Source organism: Nilaparvata lugens, chromosome X (genome assembly GCF_014356525.2).
Source record: "Nilaparvata lugens isolate BPH chromosome X, ASM1435652v1, whole genome shotgun sequence".
Classification (NCBI taxonomy): Eukaryota; Metazoa; Arthropoda; class Insecta; order Hemiptera; family Delphacidae; genus Nilaparvata; species Nilaparvata lugens.
This window is the reverse complement of record NC_052518.1, coordinates 67054086-67073949: the sequence shown is the minus strand read 5'-3', so window position 1 is coordinate 67073949 and position 19864 is coordinate 67054086. Positions and strand designations below refer to the sequence as shown.

The 19864-nt window shown below is 33.4% G+C and overlaps 1 protein-coding gene across 16 annotated transcripts in view; it reads left to right on the top strand.

Annotated features, from left to right (window-relative positions):
• The window catches only part of LOC111050395 (potassium voltage-gated channel protein Shal), a 517077-nt gene that overhangs the window by 264701 nt on the left and 232512 nt on the right, over positions 1-19864 (top strand). Inside the window, exons 5-6 of one of the 16 annotated variants that reach the window (XR_005572982.1) lie at positions 7056-7226; positions 7810-8560. The exons of the other annotated variants lie outside the window; for them this stretch is intronic. The gene's annotated coding sequence lies outside the window, so the exon portion shown is untranslated. Of the gene's footprint in view, positions 1-7055; positions 7227-7809; positions 8561-19864 lie in introns of those variants that run through there. 16 annotated transcript variants of the gene reach the window in all.

Sequence of the window (19864 nt, the reverse complement as noted above, 5' to 3'; positions counted from 1 at the left end):
ATTAAGAACAGAATTACAATACATTAAATGTGGGAAGATGAGAGATTGAACCAATAATAATTTAATGTTTCTAGGGAGGATATCGTGCATTTTCTTCAATGCATGCATGGCTGAGAATACCTTTTTACAAGTTTTGTTCACTTGTTCTGACCAGTCAAGAGTATTATTCATGATAATGCCTAAATTTTTAACTGAGCTACAGTAAGGAATGTCATTACCGTCTACACTAATTTTGTGAATCGATTCAAGGTCAATATTGTTTATAAGACGAGAATATCCAATTATAATGGGTTGTGTTTTGATGGGATTAAGCTTAAGGCCATTTTTCTTTGTCCATTCCACTATCGAATTGATATCCTGATTCATTATTACAACTGTTTCATTAATTTTTGTTATGGGACAGCTTAAATAGATTTGAAGGTCGTCTGCATAAGTATGGAAACTGGAGAATTTGATAATGGAAGAAAGGTCATTAGCATACAAAGTGAAGAGGAGAGGGCCTAAAATTGAACCTTGTGGTACTCCATGCATAACGTTTTTCCAAGTTGACTTTTTGTCACCGACAGATACACATTGTTTCCTACCTAATAGATAGGATTTAAACCAAACTAACGAGTTGTGACTGAAACCAAGAATAGCCAACTTATTCAGAAGGACTGTATGATCAACAGTATCGAATGCTTTAGAAAAATCAAATACGGTGAGGATGGTGCATTTTCTTTGGTCCATAGCTAACCTTATATCATCAGTGACACGAAGCAGAGCTGTCTCAGTTGAATGGAATTTTCTAAAGCCTGATTGAAAGTTATGAAGCTTACTATTGTTGTCTAGAAATTTTACAACTTGAGCATGAATGAGTCTTTCTAGCACTTTGGACAATGCAGGTAAAATACTGATTGGTCTAAAATCCTCAACTTTATTGGGTGATGGAACTTTATTTAGAGGGCGAACCAGAGCAAACTTCCAGTTTTCAGGGAAAATGCCTTCTTCAAGTGACTTGTTGAAATTGTATGTAATGGTTGGTAAAACAGCAAATAACATCTTCTTGATGAATTTAATAGGAATTCTGTCTACACCCGTAGCATTACTATGAATACGTTGAATTGAAAGTGTCTTCTTCTGAGATTGGATGGAAATGAAATTGATCAGTGATTGGTAAATCTAAGTTTGTAACCTGCTCTTCAACATCATCTATATGATTAGCAATGACAACTTCGTTGCGTTGGTTAGAGTGTGAAACGAAATGGTCATTTATATTATTCAATGGTAAGTCAATTTGTGGATTCGATTTCTGTTTGGCAAGCCCGAATTCTTTTATTCCCTGCCAAAGTGATTTAGAGTCTTGTCTATTGTTTGTCATAAACGAATTCAAGTACCTAATCTTTGAGTTCCGTAATTCCTATTTAACCCTATTTCTAAGGCTCCTATACTCTATCAAACTGTCCAAGTCAAATGTCTTTTTAAATTTTCTATGTGCTTTGTCTCTACGTCCCATCATCTTAAGTATGTCTTCAGTCATCCACGGTACTCGTCGTTTTCTATTAATCCTCCTTGTCACATAAGGTGCATGCTTGTCATACAAAGTCAAAGTCCAATTCTCGAAAGTCTTGACCATGTCATCAACTGAGGGTAATGCTTCAATTTGATGCCATGGAGTCTGAGCCACATCAGTCAGGAAGGCGGCTTCATCAAAGTTTTTGAAGTCTCTATAAGTGATAATTTTCTGTTCTGGCTTGGGTATCTTATGGGAAAGTACACAGTAGATCAAATCATGTCTAGAAATAGCAGGGACTGAGATTTGGCCTGCTTGAACAACCTCATTGGGATCACTAACAATGAGAAGGTCAATGAGTATGTATGATTCATTAGTATGATGAGTTGGATCGAGGGGTAAAATAGTCTTGTTTAGGCATTGGAAAATTGTAGTCAGTTGAAAGTAGTCGAAGTTACGATTTGTCATGTTCAAGTCGGTGTTCATATCCCCCATAACTAGTATACGGTTATAACAAGGCATAAGAGAAAACAAGGCATTTTCGAAATCTGTGAAATGACCTATTTTTGGTGGGCGATAACAGATACCAACGAGTAATTTATCATTACTAGATAAGGATAATTCAAGTAGCATAAACTCTGGTCTGGAACAATACTCTTGTTTAGATGTGATTAAAACTTTTGTTTTGATACCATCTTTCACATAAATTGCTACACCCCCACAAGCTTTATTTAATCTATCATTCCGGAAAAGATTATATCCAGGCAATGCAACAAAATTTGATGAAATACTAGGCTTCAAAAATGATTCGGAAATTCCGATTATATTGAAGTCCTGAAATCCTGAAATCCTGAAGAGAGAGAGAGAGAGAGAGAGTGAGTGAGAGAGTGAGGGAGGAGAACTAAAAGTGATAAAACGCACTGTACTGTTTGCGTTCTAACCAGTGTGTAAAAGTACGGATAAACCTGTGAAGATTTTCCCATTCATATTTTCCTCACTTTATAATCGGATCTGCCGTTGCTTGTGATCCGCCTGCTATGATAATTCATGATTATGTTAAAAATGTACTAGAACATTTAATATTATCATGATGGCGATATCTATCATAAAAGTATTTTTCTCATCAGCGCTCGATTATTTAATTATTTAATTGAGAGGAGACAAAGATATATTTTGTTCATATATTTTCGTATAGTTAAACCGCAACTCATTGAGAGAAATCCACATTTCATGAAAATAACTCCATCTACTCCGCAGTAGTAAATAAAAGAATGTATTTTACTTTATTACGGAGGCTACAAAAAAGAAATCAAGAGAATCAATAACTGAAGCTACTCATAACTGCTAGTACTTCCATCAAAGCAAACTAATCTCATTTATGAAGGATATTGCAGTTTTGAGAATATTATTCTTCTTCTTGTTTGTTTGTTCGTGAGGTGATTCTACTCGTATATGCCAATATTTGAGTAATAATCCATTGTTTTAACAGCTTTGCAAATAAAAATGAGAATGTCATGTCTTGAGTCTTGTGCATTCTGGTATTGGGTTTTAGTGGTTATTGTTGTGACCAGATAGATAAAACAGATATCCTATTGTTTAGTCCCAAGTCATACTACATTTACATAATAAACAGTTATTGTCATGCAAAAAATATTTGAGAATACTCACCGAAGTGAGAAGTGAGAATACTCACCGAAACGAGATACTATAGTAAAATTCGGCTCCGTGAACTTGTAGTGCACAAGCCCGGAAAAATTTGAAAAAAAATTGACAATAAACTACGAATTTTGTGTCGGCAGAATATCCAAAAATTAAATTTTGTACAAGCACCTTTTTTTTACACGCATTTGAAGTCGCGGTCAAGGTCATTTTCCAATGCTTATTTCCCTATGCTGGAAGTGTGAACTTGTAGTGCACATGTCAGAAAAAATCCGAAAAAAATTGAAAATAAACTACGAATTTTGTGTCGTCTGAATATGCAAAAATCGAATTTTGTACAAGCACCGTTTTTTTTTAGACGCTTTTGAAGATGGAGTCAAGGTTATATCATTGATTATTTCCCCATGCTGGCTATCTGCCAGCTATGCTAATGCTCATGCAGGCAGTATATGCAGGCGTGATAATACGGTTTGTATTACTTTGAATAAATAAAATACTGTATCCAAGTCAAAAACAAGATCTATTGAATCATCTTCAATCACACATGAATTATGTACAAGCACAGTTTTTTCACAAAAAAAATGTCAAAGTTCAATATTTGTAATAGTGATACAATGGGAATTCTTGAATAATCAACCACAAAAGTCAAGTGCATGGCATTTATTCTTTTATTCTGGACTTAATGCAATGTTAAACATACATAGAATCATTTCTGATCTTGAATGAATTTTTTACAAGCACAGTTTTCACGAAAAAAATTACAAAGTTCAATATTAGTAATAGTGATACTATAGGGAATTCTTAAATAATCAACCACAAAAGTTAAGTGCATCGCATTTCTCCTGTTATTCTAGACTAAATGCAATGATGAACATATACAGAATCATTCCTGATCACGAATGAATTTTGTACAAGCACAGTTTTCGCGAAAAAACATTTCAAAGTTCAATATTTGTAATAGTTATAATATGGGGAATTCTTGAAAAATCAACCACAAAAGTCAAGTGCATGGCATTTCTTCTGTTATTCTGGACTCAATGCAATGGTAAATATATATAGAATTATTTTTGAACACGAATGAATTTTGTACAAGCACAGTTTTCACGAAAAAAAAATTCAAAGTTCAATAATTGTAATAGTGATACTATGGGAATTCTTGGATAATCAACCACAATAGTCAAGTGCATGACATTTCTCCTGTTATTCCCTGTTATTTCTCCTGTGTCTCCGCCACTCTACTAACCTAAAATGCTTTGATTTCCTCGTACTTTATTATAAATAGAACTTTATTGAGAAAAATAAAGTATTTTTGCGTACTTTATCTTGCCTACAAAGTATAAAGTACAAGACCTCCAAATAAAGTACAATACTTTATTATATAGTACGGGTGGCAACCCTAGTTGGAAGTGTCCAAATTGTAAATTTAGTGAATCAAAAATGCCCGACATGAATCTCCTCAAATTTCGAACTACTGTACTTATAAAAAGAATTATTAAATGAAGTGCGGCAAACTATCAGCCAGGTACTTTCGACAATAACTTCGGAGCTTAAGAAAACCAATGAAAGTGTATCGGAGCTACGTAAGTCCTTAGAATTCTTCTCAGCCAAGATTGACGATTTTTCTAAGACGGTAGAGGAGATGAAGAGGGATGAAAGTGCACTTCAAAAGGAAAATACGATTCTGAAATCAAATATCAGTGACTTGGAGACTCAGCTGAATGAACTGCAACAATATTCAAGAGCTAATAATATCGAAATACAGGGTATACAATCTACTGCTAATGAGGATGTGTACGAAATAATGAAATAGACTTCAAATGTTTTGAAAATAGATTACAATATATCTGGAATAAATGTCGCTCACCGTTTGCCGTCATCAAAAGAGAAAATACCATCAATTATAGTTTCCTTCAACTCGAGAATTACAAAGCAGATTTGGATGAAGAAGTACAAAGAGATGCATGCGAAAACAAAGGCACAAGGAGGCTTTCGGACTCAATGAATCAATAAGAATCTACCGGACGGACCTGTTTATATTGTGGATAATCTTTCTCCAACATACCGAAAACTTTTGTTTGAGGCCAAACAGTTTTGTAAAAATCATGATTACAAGTTCGTGTGGGTATCAAACAATAAAATTCTTATCAGGAAGAAAGAGCAGGTTAGAGCAATCAAGATTAACAGCATTTCTCAGCTTCTAAGTCTTGCCAGGCAGTCCAAATAGGATTAATGATACATTTTATCACTTGTTATTCGGTAATATGGACAATAATGTACTGGTTTTGGACGGATTTTCTCCTATCGCGCATGCAATTACTTTTTTCACTGATATTCCTGAACTTTCTGCAGACGCTGTCGGTAGTGGACTGTTCGTAAATACGATTATGATAGATAGGTGTAATCACTTGGAAGATAAGATCACCAATTGTCGATGCTTCTTCAGAAATTCTTTCTCTCTTTCATCTATTTCGAACAATTTCACTAACTCTACCTTGATTATTATAGCGTTTGATTGTAATATCATGGATTTCGATAAACACCTAATTAATCATTGTGGTGGCTATTTTAAAAAATTCTATAGTAATAACAATTGTTTCAAGGCCCATATAAGGTTGAATATCATTCTTAAAGAGATCTCTGATCTTGCATTGTATCAGTTTCATACTAATTATGGAAATAGAGGAACTTTTTGAATTGTAGATACCGATAATCATTCAACTGAAGAAATAGATGACTATCTTAACTATGTACCCTCTTGCAATATTGCTGATGTAACTTTCTATAATATATTTGTTATGAACATACGTAGCGATGGTGTAGGATGGAAACCTTCTATGTCAAAAAATATCAAAATTGTGTTTTTGTTGAATATCTCTACAAAATATTGCTGTGCATGCTTGACAAAACTCCTATGGCAATACAACATCAAATAACAGCTGTAAAGTGAAAACTATAAAAACCTTCTATGTCAATTGCTAAAATCCTGCTGTGGAAACCTTCTATGTTCAAAAGCAATTAAATATACGGAAAACTCCCAAGTCGTTTACTGAATTTCTGCTGCGGAATCCTTCTATGTTCACCAATTATGGTATTGTGAAAACCTTCCATGTCAATTTACTGCTGCAACAAACTTCTATAGTCAACAGCTGGTATACAGATTCTATCGTGTTTTTGCTTCTCAGTTATTTGCTTGTTGTTAGTTAAGCAGTATTTAAAGTGAGGTTAAATTTTAGCATTTTCTACCAAAGTTGAAGTTCTACCAAGAAAGTGATGCATAATGTTTACTTCAAGAACGGAGAAAATTTCAAGAATGGTTCTCCCAAGCATTGAAAATACAGGTAATCAATTCACATCATTATAGGCTATCAGTATCAGAACAATATTTTTCATGCAAATTATTTTCTACACTCAATTTACAAAGTAATTAGGTGCCATGCGTGTTCTATTAGAAGAGAATTATCAATAAACAAACATATTGAGCTGTAATTTTTATAGTACAAGATAGTTAAGCCAGGTTAAGAACAATATCACGATAGACAACAACAATCCCGTACTATAAAATTATTTATTACTTATATTATTTATTTACATTGTTCATTTCAGTTGTAGCACTTGGAAATTAGTGGTAATACTTTGCTGTCACATAAATAGGCCTATAACCACCTACTTCATTACCCACACACAAGTATAGGACTCATGTAGGCTAAATAAAATACACTAAGAAACGACCCAGCTCTACTGAGAAAACTCATCATACAAATATCTTCACAATCGGTGATAGTAGCCCTATTATCGAAGTGAAGACTCATGTAGGCTACATTTTTGACAAGAAAAACCTACTCAATGCTCTTTCATCTTATCCAGAAACCTCTATCAATATGCAACAATCTATTTGTTTTTTCAGGTGAAGACCACACTCCATTAATTCCAGATACTGATCAGTTACAAATTACATCTACCTCATTGAATTACTCTTCATCAACACTTGATTTACCAGAAGAGAGTGATGTAGATCTACCAGTGTGCAATTTGGAGGACATCATTATTCAAGATGAACCAGTCTATACTATCATAAGTGAGTATTATATTTACACCTAGTTACCAAACTTGAATTTTGAGCGCCTAATGATAGACTATTCTTATCAAAGAATATCATTGAAGCTGTTCAATGCAATGCCTCATTTGGCAAGATTTCTGCATGAATCAAAATTCAAACATAATTTGGAATGACCCTCTGTACTCCCTCACAGACTTCTTATCAATGGAAAATTGTTTCTAATATAAGAGTGTTAGGCTTTTAATTAGCCACAATTATAAAATCTAATAGAATTTTATATAATACAGTTAATTACGTTTTGGAATTTTATTTCTCTAAGATACATTTCGGTTGTTAAATAATGAAACAACTCAAAATGTTGTCTTAATCATTGATTTTTAGCGTATTATAGAGAAATAGAATTGTGATACTGTATTATGTAAATAAGAATTATTTATTGTTCTGAATGTTTTCATTTTTGACCCACTAAACAAGGTTTTTATTGTATAGTGTATTCATTTATATTGATCTTTTCAAATGTAGCCTATAATTGTCTATACTTGAATGAATAAAATCATTTTAATTTCTATATAATTATACTTTTTTTGTAATTGTGTTCCAGGTGAGAACATAACAACAGAAGTTGATAATGACACCACAGAAAATCATTTTGAGCTTGATGAGGAAAACATGATGATGGATGTAGGTTGTTCTACTATCTCTACTGAAATTCAGATACCCCAATGTGATGATGAAGAATGTGATATTGATGATCCCGATTATGTTTTAGAAAATAATGATAATGATGATTTTGATGAATCAGATTATGTTTTAGAATATAATGAAAATTCTGATGGCAAGACAGAAGATGGCACAACTACAGAGAATGAAAATACTGTTGATCCAGTTACTAAAAAACGAAAAGGGATATGTAATAGGAATGAATGGAAACGTAATAAAATGCAAGCACTTCGAGAGAAAGGCAAAAGTTACATAGGCAGAGTCAGAAGAAAGAACAAGAAAGAAGAAGTAGAAAAGAAAGAACGAAAAATGGGACCAAGGTGCAAATCATCATTTTGTAAAACCTGTAAGAAGAGATTCTGTCCTGAAATAAGTGATGAAACACGTAAGGAAATTTTCCTTCAATGATTATTTGTATTCTTTCATATTAATTGTATATTTCTTCATTTTTTATCTCCTTGTATTTCAAATTGTATAATGTGTTGAAAATATTGTATTGTGTGAAGGAGGCAAAATGGGTTTATCCTGTTGTCTCCATTAATAGAATTATTATTATTATTAGTGATTAATTCATAATTCAAAAGTGCATAATAAAAACAATATTGAATAAACCTAGGCTGTATCAAAGTGGATCTATATTTTTTATTCCAAAGTTTTGACAATAAGGCAACTTTATTTCAAGAGACTCTTCAAATATATAGTCAAAAATAATGATAAATTCTGTAGGATTGATAAAACATTTTACAACTTGAGACTAGACAGTTCGATGAGGTATGTTGTTCAAGATTCTAAATTGAGCATAATAAGGAGACAGTTGATGTTTATGAGCTCTAGATTTATTAATATAATTCGATTTTATATTCATCAAAGACTAGATTTGAAGGGAATAGAGGATTGGATAAAGGGAAAGTATTTCTTTTCCCTGGGACCTGAATGGTGGTGATGATAGCCTATATTTATATATATTCTCTATAGAGCAATCTCTATTTTATTTTTTGTAATTCCTGAGACATGAATGGTAGTCACATTTTTTATCTATGTTTTATTTTAGTTTTTCCTGTTGGAAATTGTTTTTTTTCTCTCTCTCTCGAAATTTGTTATCACTCTTTTGTTTTTCACAGTGAAGTATTTTATTCTTGTCATCAACTCGATTTTGTACTGTAAATTGTATTTTGTTTTTAGTTTTTATTTTAAATCAGACTTTTTGCGACTCCCACCAGTCAAAGACTTTTCTTTTTGCTGGTGGTGCCTGAGAAAATTTTTAGTTTTTAGTTCTCGGTAGTTAATTTTGAATTACTTTCTTGTAATGAGTTTTGATTTATTGAACTCGATTTGTTGCATTGTTAAATACTGACAATTAAGAATTGAATTCAATTGAATTGATTATTCAAGAATTCCCAAGAGGACACCTATAACTGGTATTGAACATTGAAATCTTTTTCCGTGAAAACTATGCTTGTACAAAATTTATTCGTGATCAGGAATGATTCTTGATATTTGTTGACTATTGCATTCAGCCCATAATAACAGGAGAAATGACTTTTGTTGTTGATTTTTAGAGAATTCCCCATAGTATCACTATTACAAATATTAAACTTTGATATGTTTTTTCGTGTAAACTGTGCTTGTACGGAATTCATTCGTGATCAGGTATGTGTCTATATATGTTCAACATTGCACTCAGTCTGGAATAACAGAAGAAATGCCATGCACTTGACTTTTGTGGTTGATTATTCAAGAATTCCCAAGAGGATACCTATAACTGTTATCAAACTTTGGAATTTTTTTTCGTGAAAACTGTGCTTGTGATAAATTCATTCAATGTCATAAATCATTTTTTAGATGTTAACCATTGCATTCAGTTTAGAATAACAGAAGAAATGCCATGCACTTGACTTTAATTGTTGATTATTGAAGAATTCCCCATAGTATCACTATTACAAATATTACAAATATTCACCTTTGAAATTTTTTTCGTGAAAACTGTGCTTGTACAAAATTCATTCGTGATCAAGTATGATTTTATATATGATAAACATTGCATCCAGTCCAGAATAACAGAGGAAATGACATGCACTTGACACTTGACTTTTGTTGTTGATTTTTCAAGAATTCCCCATAGTATCACTATTACAAATATTGAACTTTGATATGTTTTTTCGTGAAACATAACGTTTTTATTGTGTACTTTGAAAATTTTTTCCGTGAAAACTGTGCTTGTACAAAATCCATTCAAGATCAGAAATGATTCTATATATGTTCAACATTGCATTAAGTCCAGAATAAAAGAATAAATACCATGCACTTGACTTTTGTGGTTGATTATTCAAGAATTCCCATTGTATCATTATTACAATTATTGAACTTTGAATTTTCTTTCGTGAAAACTGTGCTTGTACATAATTCATGTGTGATTGAAGATGATTCAATAGATCATGTTTTTGACTTGGATACAGTATTTTATTCATTCAAAGTGATACAACCCGTATTATCACGCCTGCATGAGCGGTAGCATAGCTGGTAGATAGCCAGCCAGCATAGGGAAATAATCAATGATATGTATGACCTTGACTCCATCTTCAAAAGTAAGTACACAAAATTCGTAGTTTATTGTCAATTTTTTCAAATTTTTCCGGGCTTGTGCACTACAAGTTCACGGAGCCGTAAAATTCATGTAATGAAGTCAGCACCTGATTAATATTCAAATTCATACTTAACTCGTTGTAGGGCTGGGATAGTTCTGACTCAAGAGTTCAGTATAAATTAGTGTGGCTTATTGCTTCATGAACAACAGTGCAGCACTACAAGAATTGACATGAACTCACGGAATGTTTCATTTCCAGGCGATGTCAATTCCTGAGAAACGGATAAATTAGTTGATTCTCTCCCCCGCACTAGAGATTTATCAGCTTGCAACCTTATCATATGTGGTTACTTAAGAACAAGAAACATAGGGTTTCCCTAAACGGTCCACTCATAACTATTTCAGCCCTTGAACGAATTTGGGAGAAAATTAAGAATTATAATTCAATAAGTTGCGAAAATTCATTAGAAACTTGATGATTAAATAGATTCCAATGGAGGACATTTAGCAGACGTTATATTAAAAAATAATTTTTCACTTGAACAGTAAATGGCAAATTTTTCACTTGATATTTTTATGACCATTGAATTATAAACGTTGAAGAATTTGTCAAAATGTTAAATCATAGGGTTAATATACCGTTAATTCGTGCATTGATACTTACATTATTTGTCTGGTGAAATCTTTTAGTTTCACTGAAAGACCCTATAATTTGAAAATTATGATTTGACTGGAGGAAAGATATTATGATAGAGAAACAATAGCGTAAGTAGATATCCAATGGTATGGGGCGTTTATGTCGCAACTTTTACTGTTATCTGTTAGCCGATTACTGTCGATTATTGTCGATTTTTACTGTTTTGACCGGGGTAAGAGTGTATGAACGGCACAATATTGATTGATTGATTGAGTACTTTATTTATGTAGATTACAATATATACTGGCTTATACACTTATATACAATAGCTTACAATACAGCAAAGTTATAGATGAATTTACATAATATAGACTAAGAAAATAACTATTGAACTGTATATGATATGAAAAAGCAATTTGTAATATAATAACTATAGATAATAATCATATTGTTATGCATCTACATAAATTGGCGGAGCTTTGGACATATCAATGTCCATTCTTTGGGAAGAATATTAAAAATATCCTCCCCACTAACTCTCTACCAAAACGTTAATTTCGTTATTTAAACTAAGGATTTATTTATTAATGGAAATATTGTAAAGTTTTAATCAATATGAATATTGAAGAGAAAAAAAACAAAAAATTGATAAAGTAAAATAATTATATAGGTAGATAAGATCAAATAATTGATTAATAAAATGAAGTAGGCTGAAAGTAGATCAGGGTTATCAAATTTCAGTAATATACAGCAGTATGCAGTGGATAATTGAAATAACATGAGTTTATATAATATATATATATATATACAATTCGTTCTATAACATGGTTTAAAGGTTTATATTGGTGGAATGGGTGAGGGATGGTTGTCATGTGATCGTTCTAGGGCCGGACAGTTTCAGTCATTTGTTCCAAAATATGTTTTTTTAAAGTCAGGTTGAAGCTCGCTCGGCTCTCGATAGACCTGATAGAAACAGGAAGTGTATTCCATGCACGACAGGCACTGACTAAGAAGGATTTTGTGAAAATAGTAGTTCGATGATTGGGTATCCTTAAAGTACTTTCTCCGGTTCTAGTATGTGAAGCATCTATCCTCCTACCTTCAGAGACAAATTTGAAATCATCTTTAAAATAGTTCGGATTACCGTATTTCAAGATATCTCTAACAAGCTTGACTATTCGAAAAAGCCTCTGATCGGGAAGCTTTAATGTTGAACTAGCAATGTGGGCTGGGGTGATATGATCATGGCGTTGGAGAGAGTAGACGAAACGTAGACAATAATTTTGGCAACGCTGTAGTTTATCATTCAGAGTGACTTGCATATCATTAAGAACAGAATTACAATACATTAAATGTGGGAAGATGAGAGATTGAACCAATAATAATTTAATGTTTCTAGGGAGGATATCGTGCATTTTCTTCAATGCATGCATGGCTGAGAATACCTTTTTACAAGTTTTGTTCACTTGTTCTGACCAGTCAAGAGTATTATTCATAATAATGCCTAAATTTTTAACTGAGCTACAGTAAGGAATGTCATTACCGTCTACACTAATTTTGTGAATCGATTCAAGGTCAATATTGTTTATAAGACGAGAATATCCAATTATAATGGGTTGTGTTTTGATGGGATTAAGCTTAAGGCCATTTTTCTTTGTCCATTCCACTATCGAATTGATATCCTGATTCATTATTCCAACTGTTTCATTAATTTTTGTTATGGGACAGCTTAAATAGATTTGAAGGTCGTCTGCATAAGTATGGAAACTGGAGAATTTGATAATGGAAGAAAGGTCATTAGCATACAAAGTGAAGAGGAGAGGGCCTAAAATTGAACCTTGTGGTACTCCATGTATAACGTTTTTCCAAGTTGACTTTTTGTCACCGACAGATACACATTGTTTCCTACCTAATAGATAGGATTTAAACCAAACTAACGAGTTGTGACTGAAACCAAGAATAGCCAACTTATTCAGAAGGACTGTATGATCAACAGTATCGAATGCTTTAGAAAAATCAAATAGGGTGAGGATGGTGCATTTTCTTTGGTCCATAGCTAACCTTATATCATCAGTGACACGAAGCAGAGCTGTCTCAGTTGAATGGAATTTTCTAAAGCCTGATTGAAAGTTATGAAGCTTACTATTGTTGTCTAGAAATTTTACAACTTGAGCATGAATGAGTCTTTCTAGCACTTTGGACAATGCAGGTAAAATACTGATTGGTCTAAAATCCTCAACTTTATTGGGTGATGGAACTTTATTTAGAGGGCGAACCAGAGCAAACTTCCAGTTTTCAGGGAAAATGCCTTCTTCAAGTGACTTGTTGAAAATGTATGTAATGGTTGGTAAAACAGCAAATAACATCTTCTTGATAAATTTAATAGGAATTTTGTCTACACCCATAGCATTACTATGAATACGTTGAATTGCTCTGAAAGTGTCTTCATCTGAGATTGGATGGAAATGAAATTGATCAGTGATTGGTAAATCTAAGTTTGTAACCTGCTCTTCAAGATCATCTATATGATTAGCAATGACAATTTCGTCGCGTTGGTTAGAGTGTGAAACGAAATAGTCATTTATATTATTCAATGGTAAGTCAATTTGTGGATTCGATTTCTGTTTGCCAAGCCCGAATTCTTTTATTCCCTGCCAAAGTGATTTAGAGTCTTGTCTATTGTTTGTCATAAACGAATTCAAGTACCTAATCTTTGAGTTCCGTAATTCCTGTTTAACCCTATTTCTAAGGCTCCTATACTCTATCAAACTGTCCAAGTCAAATGTCTTTTTAAATTTTCTATGTGCTTTGTCTCTACGTCCCATCATCTTAAGTATGTCTTCAGTCATCCACGGTACTCGTCGTTTTCTATTAATCCTCCTTGTCACATAAGGTGCATGTTTGTCATACAAAGTCAAAGTCCAATTCTCGAAAGTCTTGACCATGTCATCAACTGAGGGTAATGCTTCAATTTGATGCCATGGAGTCTGAGCCACATCAGTCAGGAAGGCGGCTTCATCAAAGTTTTTGAAGTCTCTATAAGTGATAATTTTCTGTTCTGGCTTGGGTATCTTATGGGAAAGTACACAGTAGATCAAATCATGTCTAGAAATAGCTGGGACTGAGATTTGGCCTGCTTGAACAACCTCATTGGGATCACTAACAATGAGAAGGTCAATGAGTGTGTCTGATTCATTAGTATGATGAGTTGGATCGAGGGGTAAAATAGTCATGTTTAGGCATTGGAAAATTGTAGTCAGTTGAAAGTAGTCAAAGTTACGATTCGTCATGTTCAAGTCGGTGTTCATATCCCCCATAACTAGTATACGGTTATAACAAGGCATAAGAGAAAGCAAGGCATTTTCGAAATCTGTGAAATGACCTATTTTTGGTGGGCGATAACAGATACCAACGAGTAATTTATCATTACTAGATAAGGATAATTCAAGTAGCATAAACTCTGGTCTGGAACAATACTCTTGTTTAGATGTGATTAAAACTTTTGTTTTGATACCATCTTTCACATAAATTGCTACACCCCCACAAGCTTTATTTAATCTATCATTCCGGAAAAGATTATATCCAGGCAATGCAACAAAATTTGATGAAATACTAGGCTTCAAAAATGATTCAGAAATTCCGATTATATTGAAGTCCTGAAAACGGAAGATTGCTCTGAGTTCATCAATGTGGCAGCTGAGGGATTGTACGTTAAGGTGAGCAGCCTTGAAAAGTTTTTTGAAAGAGTGGAGCTCATTTGCTAGAAACATACCTGCGTCATCATTACTATTATTGAAATAATCATACCTACTTGAGGGCGAGCGAGCTGACGTGTCAGTGAGAGGCATCATGGAAGCAGCAGACCAATCGAGAACCGACCTCAGAACGACACATGACGGGGGAAATGGGGATGAAACTGATAAAACTTAACCTAAATGAAAAAGTCTCTTGATTCGAGTGCATTCAGTATGCCTTGACAGTTCGGCTCCCTTCACTATTTAAAGCACTAGTTCAAAAATTCACTAAACACAATAAGATGTAGATGTGTGGAGTCTCGGTCACAATAAGATTGAGAAAGAACTGGTAGTGGGAGATCTGGTCCAAGTGGAGATAGAGCGAGTAGGTATCCAGTAGTGGAAGAATCGGGTCCAAGTGGAGGTAGAGCGAGTAGGTATCCAGTAGTGGAAGAATCGGGTCCAAGTGGAGGTAGAGCGAGAAGGAATCCAGTAGTGGAAGATCGAGTCCAAGTGGAGACAGAGAGAGATGAAATCCAGTAGTGGAAGATCGTGTACATGGTGGAGATAGAGCGAAATGGGATCCAGTAAAAACTGAAAAAGAGAAGAAGAAGCCAGCAGAAACACGAAAAATCTTTGAAGAAAGTTATCAATAGAGGAAAGATACATAATACAACTGATTATATGATATGATTACTGACACATAATACAACATTTGAACATGCTGGATAGCTAGTGGAAAAATATGAGAGACTACCAGCGTCATAAAGCTTCACGGAAATGAACTACGTGGACTATCAGCTTGAGATAACAGTAAAAGTTGCGACATAAACGCCCTATACCATGGGATATCTACTTATGCTATTGTTTCTCTATGATATTATTCTCATATTCTTGACCAATAGAGAACTTCATTTAAGTTTTCTTTCATGTATATGGTTGAGTTTTCAAATAGAAGTTTGGAATAAAATTAGTGATCCTACAGTGCGTGATTTGAAGACAATTTAAATTTGAACCATATTATTCAATATATGAATGGACCGTGCTACAAAAAAGTAAATACACTCCCAAAACGCGTTTGAGGGGATTAGTCATTGAATTTGTTTCTGTGAGAGCGCACCCGGACCACCGACCAATACCATACCCCTCAGACCCACCGGTAGGCTTGCCCCTCTTCACAAAAATGGACGCCTATGCTAGGTATATCAAGAATCCACTGCAAATTAATAATGGTGTGACATCAAGAACTAGTCCCTCTTAAGCCCCGTAGACACACATCAATTTTTGTTTGTAGGATATTTTGCCGTCTTTATGAATTCTATTAGATTAAACTGAACTTGACAAACATCATCTGTTTGAAATCATCTGTTTAATCTAATAGGATTTATAAGGACGGCAAAATAACGTACGAACAAAGATCGATGTGTGTGTGCGGGGCTTTAATCTTCACAAACATTTGGTTGTAAAAATTTCAAGTTTTGTCATGCAATGTTTTAATTTAGAATAGTGGTAAACTTCAAAGGTTTTGGAGTTAAGGGGCAATATTACAAGCAAAAGAATCAAATACCCAAAACCTGATTTGTTTCAGACGAGGATGACTAATGCTTTGATACTGTTGTTGGTTATGATGAAATCTAGTGTAATATCACGCATGTCTGCATGTGCTATGTGTGACAATGTTGTAAATAATATAGATCTATCAAGACATAAAAAAAAATCTGAGTACCATTTTTGAAAATTTTTACTCACAACATGTTTCAACATTAATGTCATTTTCAAGTGAATATATTTCTCACTTGAAAATGAAATTTGTTGAAACATGTTGTGAGTAAAAATTTTCAAAAAGGGTTCTTAGATTTCTTATTTTCATTTCTTGATGATTAAGAGTAATGTAACCAAAAAGTTAACATAGATTTATTTATCGCACATGCAAATTGCATAACATGGGATACTAAGTGAAGTTTGAGATGCTCATATATGGTTTGCATCTTTACTGGCATGATGAATTTAAATTTGCAGCACTTTCAACTTTATACATACTATTTAAATAATGAAACGACAAGTTTTGTTTTAATATTCGTATGTTCACAAACTAGCAGGTGATTCTAGAAATATTTTTGGAACAAGGTAAGATGATGTAGTCCCAGCAATATTATCTGATGCAGATGGTACAATGATAATATCTCACATTCTTCAATTTTTTGAAATATTGGTTTTCAGCTACTAATCATATCAATCTATTCATGAAATAAAAGCAATGTGTAACAAGAAACATGAGATTCGCAGTTTGATTACTCTTCCCTGCTCCTACTGTAGGCGTTTCTTGTCTGATCACATTGTAAACTGTGAACTGGATGGATCAACTCAAAAAACTACCAATCTTATAGCTTCATTCACACTTTATGATATCATTCTTCTTGATGTCTAGTTCACTGAAGATTGAATGATAGCAACGGATGGTAGAAGAAGAAATCTAGCAACCGAAACTAGTCTCTCAACCATGTCAATTCAATTAATCATCAATGCATAAGTTCGATTTGGGAATGAAATTTCAAGAGTTAAAAATAAATATGTACATAAATTTCAGGCTTGAATAAACTAATTGCTTGTCGTAAGAAATATTCTCACATCACTTTTGGAAAAAATGTGAATGCAAATCAAACTTAAATACCAATAACTTATCCGTTAGTCTCAAACCTAACAAACCTGGGCCTGATTATTTTAGAGTTTTCGTCATCCCCCATAGTTGGTGTAGCCCATTCTATCTCTAATTCTTTCTTACCTAAGAATACTGGTGACCTTTTTGCTGAAAGAAACAGCAAAAAGTTCCGTAGTACGACGTCTACTGGTGGACGGTACAGTACCCTACCACCAGTTCGTGCAACATATCTCTTTCCATCTTAATTGAAAACTAATGCGATCATTATTGCAATATTGCTGAAGGTGAAATAATAGTATGATAAATGGAAAAATTTCTGCAACTGTTGCAGAGCGCGATATGAATTTAAGCGTGAACTACATACAATATAAAAATTTAAGAATGAATAAAAAATTGGGCCTACACACAACTAAAACGGTAGTTTTGTACACTCAATAATTGAAAAAAAAATGTTGTAGCTTTCAAGAGATCGATATAATCGAGATTATAATGTTTAGTTGATTACGCAATCATATCAATGACAAGCAGGTGATCCGTGCTCCTCAAGGGTAAATTTTTAAACTTGACAAACTGAAAACTTGTCATAATGAAATCTTGAAGAATTGAAAATAGGCCTATAACCTATAACCATCATCGGTTAATTGAGAAACTATTTGTAAAATTTCAAGTTAATCAGTCCAGTAGTTCAGTCGTGATGATGCGTCAAACATAATTCTCCTATCCCGTACGTGTATAAGCCAGCTCTTTCCATTATTATAGTATGGATTTATCAGTATCTTTGAATGAGAATAACTTTTGAACGGTTTGAGAAATCGATGTGCGGTTTTCATCATTCATTTTCTCTTAAAATTCTGTATCGAAATCATGTATTATATGACTACCTTCCAATTTAAAAAAATGAAGTTGAATTTAAAATGGTGGTTCCAAGATGGCTGACCAAAATTTTGATGGGACAGAAAATCAGTTATTTTTATTCGAATAGGATCTCAATCATACCTTTCATCTAATCTCCCTTTTGAAAGAAATGTTTAGCTGTTTCTAAACAACAACTGGAAGCAGGACAAATTGAAAACTTGATGTAATGAAATCATGAAGAATTGAAAATAGGCCTATAACAATCCTCGGTTGATTAAGAATCTATATACAGAATTCCAAGTAGTTCAGACGTGATGATGCATCAAACATAATTTTCCTATTCCGTACGTGTATAAGCCAGTTCTTCCCTTTATTATTAGTATGGAAACGGTAACTGAAGAAAACATAATACTTTAAAAACTCATAGTATCATATTGATTTTTCTTCAATACATCAATTTTAGTATCGATTAGATCCTCCTCAATTTGAATCAGGCAGCCTTCTGCTTCCCCAATTCCAAACAAAATACCTACAAATTCGTTTCACTCCTAATTTGTGTCTAATAGTAGGCCGACATTATAACTGAAGAATATCAATTATTACGGTACTAATTTTATTATGATCTATTCATGCATTTCTTATGAATTCCAATGACACAGGATGAAACCCATGTCCATTTCATTTGTACTGGTTACAAAATTTTACATAGAATAATTAATTGATGAAATCTATAATCAATCTTAATGAAAACAGCTTCCTTTAAAAAATAATTTATAAATAATACGTATCGAGGGAAAAAATTAAGTACAAAAAAAACTGAAGAATCGGGATAAGAACCGAGGAACACTCGCGCCGTAACCGAGTGCTCTACCGCTAGACCACGGCTGCGTTCAAAACATGAAACCTTGTACTAATGTTATAACTTCCACAATTGTTATAAACAATCACATTTTACAACAATGTAAGCTATTCTGTATAAAATTTCATGGCCCTTGAATGGAATTTGAACATTAATACTAAAACATCTTGAAGGAAAATTGAAATTTGGGCTTCGAGGTGCACGATTTTGATATTTTTAGAATCTATGTACAAAATTTGGAGAACTAAATCATTACCGTGTTTCCGGTATGCAGTCCACAATTTAACATGTTTTGATGCGAACAAACATAAACCTACTCTCTTTTATTATATAGATGAATAATAATTTATTATCTGTTGCCAAAAGTAATTGGATATGAGATCAAAGCTAGTTGAAAGATTATTAATTATAAGAAGCTGACAGGAAATGATGATTTATTCAGAACTAGCGATACCTATTCAGAGAGTTTACCAGGAAACAGATGTCTTTGTATTGGTAGTAGTAGTCCTACAAGACAAGTAGTGGGAATTGAAAGAACTGTGCCTCACTGGTGTAATATTGAATGCTTCTCTTGCTCTCATAAGTTTCAGGATGAATTATGGGCTTCA